Below are 6550 nucleotides of genomic sequence, written 5' to 3'. Positions count from 1 at the left end.
GCGTGACTGGACACACCTGGGCCTGGAGGCTGAGGCCAAAGGGCTGTGTCACTCAGAGATGGTGCAGTGAGAGGGTGGCGAATGGCAACCAGAGGCCAAGTGACTACAGAGAGGCAGGACCACAAGAGAACTCCAGAGAGAGCCCAATGAATGAACACGGATTTGTGGGGGGGGCGGGGGGCGCTGGGAAGCCTGCCAGTCTCCCAGCTTCAGGGCCTCCTTTGTCCCTCTGCCGGCTCTGCTCCTGGCTGCTTCCACTTCAGATGTGAATTTCATCACACCTACCTTTACATCCCTAATCTTGGTCTCTCTTTAGTTCTCTCAATATATTTATTATGGTGTATTTGAGGTCTTCTACCCTTATATCCGACATTGGATTATTCTTGCAGGGGATTGCTCCTGCCTGCCTTTTTCCTGAGTAGGGATCATATTTTACTGTTTCTTTGAATATCTTGCATTTTTTTTGGTGGAAACTAGACACTTTAGATTAATATATTATGAACTATTACTTTTCATTCTTTTTGAAGTTGAAATGCAAATGAAATGCAGTGCAATCTTTTGATTCTTTGTCCTGATTGGGCTTGTGAATATGCTTTAACATTTTTTCAATGAAATGAGATAATTTTTTTGTGTGTTATTTTTCTAAGGAGGTCTATTTTCACAGTCACAATATTTGTCTATGAAGATGCAGGTATTTAGTTACTAGAACTCTATTAATAATTTTGGCAGTTTATATAGTCAATGACAATTTGGCATTTTTTAAAATTATAATAATGTATATGAAATACTACCACAATCATTAAAATTACTTGTTTAGATATGATGTAAATGTCCCTTAAGTAATTCACCAGTTAACTTACATAGGGGCCATTATGCTTCTGAAGTGAACAGATATAGGTACAAGACTTCCAGCCGCATGTGCACAGCCACATCAATCATCAGGTGCCAAAAAAAGTCCTCCCCCTTCGATTTGCTAATGTCACTGAAAAAGAAATAATTTGGGAGAAGGGCAAATACATAATGTTCTTAATAGAATTATCCAAAGTTACGACTACATTAAAATGACGTGGTAGAGAACAATGGGTGACCTAGAAAATACACACCAGCAGGCTGACCACATATGTGAGGCACACACAGGGGGAGGGTAAAGAGGGGGTCAAAACAGGGGAGGAAAGGGCTCAGGGACTACGGGGGTGGTCGCTGGTGGTGTGGTCGTGGGAGAACTGTGGGGGCTACACATGACGGGAAAAACCGAATACTGTACATGAATGAACAGTCATGTAAGAAAAGAAAAGAAAAAATAAATAATGAGTGACCTGACACTTCATTTGGCTTTTATTATCCCTACTTTCTAAGTTAAGCATAAGCATAACAAGCAAGCATAAAGGTGGATTAGAGCGATAGAGTTTAAACAGATTTTCCTGGATAAATATTCTAATGGCCTTAGAAAATTTCTAGAAACTTGCATTGGTTGCTCTTTGAGATATTATCACATGTGCTGTTTCCCGGAAGGATGGGTCCGTGTGGCCCCTCAGAGGGCCATTCCAGAAGTGAACTCCTCTAAAGGGAACAGCTCTGGAGGATGTGTAAGAAAAAGCCTTGAAGAGCACCATTGAGACATTCTGAGTTTGATGTTCTCTGCTGGATTACTGCATGGGCCTTCTACTCATCAGCCTGCAATTTCCCTGAGCATCATTCTCACAAGTTCTCTAGTAATTCATCTTCCTTCCTTTCATTCCACTTGTATTTCCTTTCACAAAACACCTGGTTATGAACCAAAATCTCCACACCGGCTCCTATTCAATGGTGCACCCTCCTGCTGCATGATGTTCACACTTAGCTCTCCGTCAGGAGAAGCTGCACAGAACAGCTTCATGCTGCTCTCCCCTTGGGCCATCAAGGTGCTCGTCATGCCCACATGGCATCCCTACCTAGGCTGTCCCAGCCAGTAACTTACCATGGTACGGTTGTTAGAGCTGACCTGTCCCTACACTGCAGTGCTCTTCCAGCAAGTAACCTTTGCTAAGGACCTGAGACTTTTTCAGAAGAGAGCTGTAGTCTGAAACTTGTCTTCCCTCATCCTTTCTTCCCTCTCCCCTTCACAGGTGTTAGATTTGCATGATGATCTGGAAAGTTTCCTTGACTTGCTCCCACCTCTTAATCATTCACAGGCACGTCTCCCTTGACATCACTTGCACATCTAACCCCATCTTAGTGCATGCATCTTGAAGGGCTCAAATTTACATAGATGGCATGGTGTGGTCCTAGAAAACAGCAAATGAAAGAATTGGGCGAATGGCTGATTCACCTCTCACCGCCAAAGCTGGGAAGAAAGACCCATCCTGAGAGCATGTGAGGCAGACACAGTCTCTCACACAAGATGGCACCCAAATGGCTGAAGATTTTACTGGTTGTGATCTCAAAATACATTTACCAGTGTGATGATACAGACATTTGAAAACTATGAGGGATACAAGAACAGTACATTTGACTGGTTATTGTAAAACTTGGTTACAACCCTGCAGAGTAATAGACTGGGTATAGTTGGCAACTACTTGATGTCCATGTGTGAATACCTGGGGGGTTGTTTGGTAGCTTACAAAGAGGTCTTTATGTCCTGCACAGAAGAGTGAGCATATGCACAGAACGACAAGGGTCTTTATATTTGGAGACACAACCCAGAGATACTCAGCCAAGGCAGGACTGCTATGCTAATATCAGGGCCCTTGCTGAAAGGCCTAGAACTTGAAGCCTGGAACAGAGTATGGGGTATCTTGGCAGAAACTCCAAGGATATTAGCTCTGAGGTCTCACCTAAAACACAGCAGAATCAGCCCACCCTCCATAGAAAAGCTGGCACTTCTCTTGCCTAGAATACTGCAGAAGCCTCACCTTTGCAAGATTATAAGTGATTCCATTGGGAAGCACTTACATTATTGATCCCCCAAGTTGCAAGGACATTTTTAGGGTTAAGTTCAAGAAGAACCCAGCTAGTGACATGTTAAGGATGAAAAGATCTTACACTCCAAAGAGTCACAAAACTAGTTAATATGGATCAACAGGTGCCTACCCGGCACTCCGAAGATTTTATTCTGAGGTGATTGTTCAAAGGAGCTACAACATAAGACTGATATGCCCTCATTCCTTGACTTGGGGACCCTTTCTCAGATATGAGATCTAATGTGTAGACAAGGACCTTAGGGGATGTGAAAGGTACACTGTTCATGAGGCTCTTAGAACTCTGAAGATCAAAATTCCAAACTCACAGAGTGAAACAGTCGTGTGTCCGGGAAGACAGTGAGAGAGATAAGGAGGTGGCAGGCAGAGGGGAAGCTAGCGTGGGTATATACCTTTCTCATATAAGGAAGCACCATTGTTTTACACTTGTTAATACTGAACAGTGGAAGATTTGTCCCTCAGGGGTGGTCCCTGTAGCTCTCCCACCTCCAGAGCACCCACAGGCCTCCACGCAGCCCACTGTGCCCTCCCCCCTGTGCTAGTATCTCCCTCCCCTGCTGGGCGCCTCAGGTCTATGGGCAGCTCTCAGGGGTTGGCTTTTCAATGGTTGCCTTTAAAGTCTGCCATTGTCTGCCCTTCCTTTACAAACCCGTTACATTTTATGTCTATGAAAGGAATGATGTGAAGAGATGGGATGAAAATAAAGAGAATAAATAAGAGGATGTGGTGATATTAAAACCTTGTAACATTACGGTATGGATGTAAACTACTGCAAAGGCTGTGGAAAACAGTAAAAAAAAAAAAAAAGTGCCTCAAAAAGCTAAATATGGAATTACACCACGAATTGGCAATTTCACTTCTTGGTTTCAGTTCCAAGAGAATTGAAATATACGTTCACATAAAAATTTTACAGAAAACTTTGTTACAGCATGTTTTTAATAACCAGAAAGTGAAACAGCCCCAAATGCCCATCAACTAATAAATGCATGAGCAAATGTGTCCTATTCTGATAATGGAATGTTATTAGGTCGAAAATAGGCTTGTCGTGCTGACACCTGCTACAGCATGGACAGGCCTGGAGACAGGGTGAGTGAGGAAGGCAGACACCAAAGGCTACAATGTGTTTGTTGTATTTCTATGAAATGTCCAGAAAGGGCAAACTACAGAGAGAAAAGTCCATCAGTGGTTTCCAGGACAGGGGGTGTAGGTGAAATGAGGAGTCCTGCTCACTGGAAATTTTCTTTTGGGGATAATGAAAAGGCTCTGGATGAAACAGATGATGAAAGACTGAAGAGCAGCTAGATAAAGAGAGACTCACAGACAGACAGGTGTATGATGGATGGACAAATGTTCTCCCATTCCTTGGATAGTTGTCTCACAATCCTGGTGGTGTCCGCAGAGTAGGATAAGTGTTTCTGAAAAATCAAGAGACTTCCTGTCAGTCCAAGACAGGTTTGAGTCTAGGATCCAATCGTAACTAATAGATTCACGAAAGTCTCACCTGTGGGAGGCACAGCTGCAGGATGAGTTGGTGGAGGAAAAGCCTTCGGCCTCATCTAATGTCAGGAGGTGCCAGTGAGGCAGATCAGTCTCTCCCAGTGCTTGGCCTGAGTAGCTGTTCAAACAGGAATTCTTTTCTCCCAGCACATCACTGGTTTCAAGATCAAATGTGTGAGAACAAGGGGCATCAGGGGAATATGTATAATTTGAACCTTCATGATTTTCTGGACAAATGTCAATCTCTTATAGTTTAGGGGTTTTTCTTTTCTCTTCTTTTCTTTTGCATTCTGCGCTGGGTGTTGTATCTTTCCTGTGTCCCCTCTACTGCTGTGCTGAGTCTACAGAGGACAGTCTGTCTGGTCCACCTCAGACTCCCTCATGTGAGCACATTTTCTCTACAGTAATTTCCTCCATATATGTTTTCTGTCTCCTGAGGTCAACAGCAGCCCCAAAATGGTGTGTACAGGAACATATTTTAGAGAGGGAGGCACATCCCCATGACGTTTATTACATATATTGCTGTAATGGGTCTATTGTACTAGCCATTCTTGGTTAGCTCTACATGTGCCTAATTTATACATTACACTTTGTGTATGCATAGAAAAAACGATAAGGCTACAGGCATACACTGGACGTTTGTAACATATCCCCCATGATAAGGGGAGGGGCTACAGTAAATGTGTAAATTAATGAAAGGGTTAAACGCCACAGTGGCCTCCTACCAGATTCAGAGAAGTCATCCCACCACAGTCACCTCCTGTTCCTCGGTCAACTCCCCACTGAAAAGAGACTTTCAGTTTCATTTCTCAGTTTCTTCTCAACTCTCAGAAAAGTTTCTTGTTAATATTCAGGAGAGTGAACTGAAAAATGAAGGTTTCTTGAAAGTTGTTTTCTCCCAGTTTTCCAGTTTCCTACCAGTTTCCTAAATGAGGCTCCTGGTGAGACAGCTAGCTTTATTCTGACTAATCTGAGGGAAAAGCAATTCACTCAGATTCCCTGGGACCTAGAAGGCACAAGGGGCTTCCCACGCTGGGACAAGGGAGAGGGGCAAGAGGACCCTAGCGTAGGTCAGGCCTCTCACCTTTGACTAAAGTCCTGTGCCATGGCCCAGACACTCACTCACTGATTAAACAAAGGACAGTGACATTCTGAGGTCTCTCCTGCCTGGTGGTTCCCCCTGACCCTTTCCTTCCAAATGGCTCATTTCAGCTTAGAGAATATATGTTTAGGGGACTCTGTTCTCCTCTTCTGAAATCTGGTAGGAGATTCTTGCCAACCAAGAAAGACAGGGAAAAGAGAAAGAAAAGCCAGATATCCCAGCTGAGTTAGGAAAGCCACGTTTCCTTTGTTTCAGCACCAGATGTGCGGTCTTTTCCCCACACAAGGCAACTTCTGGGACACCAGCCACATGTTCTACATTTGACTAAATTCTGACAATGTCTGGGGCTATTGTCAGATCCCCCAGGTTTAGGGCTCAGTCACAGACTGCTCCCTGACACCTCTTCAGATGCCCATCACAAGTGTAGGTCCCAGGTTACCCCCAAATCTGTCCGATTTGGCACCCATCTGAAGTTCTGTGATTCAGGTTCACTTAACTTGCCATCTGGGCTCACAGAACTCAGGGTACATTTATTGGGCAAACCCATTCATTAGTGGATGTGATAAAGGTTACAGATGAACAGCCAGATTGTTGTAGATGAACAGCCAGATGAAGGGCTACCTAGGTGACTTCAAGGGAAGGGGGTTGTGAGTGCAAAAGCTTCTGTCTGCATGGAGTTGGGGGTGCCTCACCAACCTGGAAGTTCTCCAGATCGAATGAATTTGATATTTCATGGAGGTTTTCTCAAACAGGCATGATCGACTATGAGCTACATTTTTAGCCTTTCTACCCTCTCTAGAGAATGGGGAGGTGTGGGTGGGACTAAAACTACCAGGCCTGTAATCATGGATGTGTCTTTCTGGTGACCGGCCCCTGTCTAGGAACCACCCAGGAGCTTAACCAGCGAACCCCACGTGGGGCTCAATAAAGTTCCTGCCTGTCAGAAACTTGGCCTGGCTCTCCTCTTTACAACACCAGTCCTTTCAACCAGTTT

General features: G+C 44.2%; 1 long non-coding RNA gene across 1 annotated transcript; it reads right to left on the bottom strand.

Moving 5' to 3' along the window:
- Positions 1-789: 789 nt before the first annotated feature.
- On the bottom strand, positions 790-4659 carry LOC119255553 (uncharacterized). The gene is made up of 3 exons (XR_005127494.2): positions 4459-4659; positions 4276-4372; positions 790-982 (listed from the first exon to the last, which is right to left on the bottom strand). It is a non-coding gene; the product is annotated as an uncharacterized LOC119255553 (long non-coding RNA).
- Positions 4660-6550: the final 1891 nt, after the last annotated feature.

Source organism: Talpa occidentalis, unplaced genomic scaffold (genome assembly GCF_014898055.3).
Source record: "Talpa occidentalis isolate TD23 unplaced genomic scaffold, MPIMG_talOcc4v2.1 talOcc4.3, whole genome shotgun sequence".
Taxonomy (NCBI): domain Eukaryota; kingdom Metazoa; phylum Chordata; class Mammalia; order Eulipotyphla; family Talpidae; genus Talpa; species Talpa occidentalis.
Note: the sequence above shows the minus strand (reverse complement) of the source record. Positions and strands in the feature narration are given on the sequence as shown.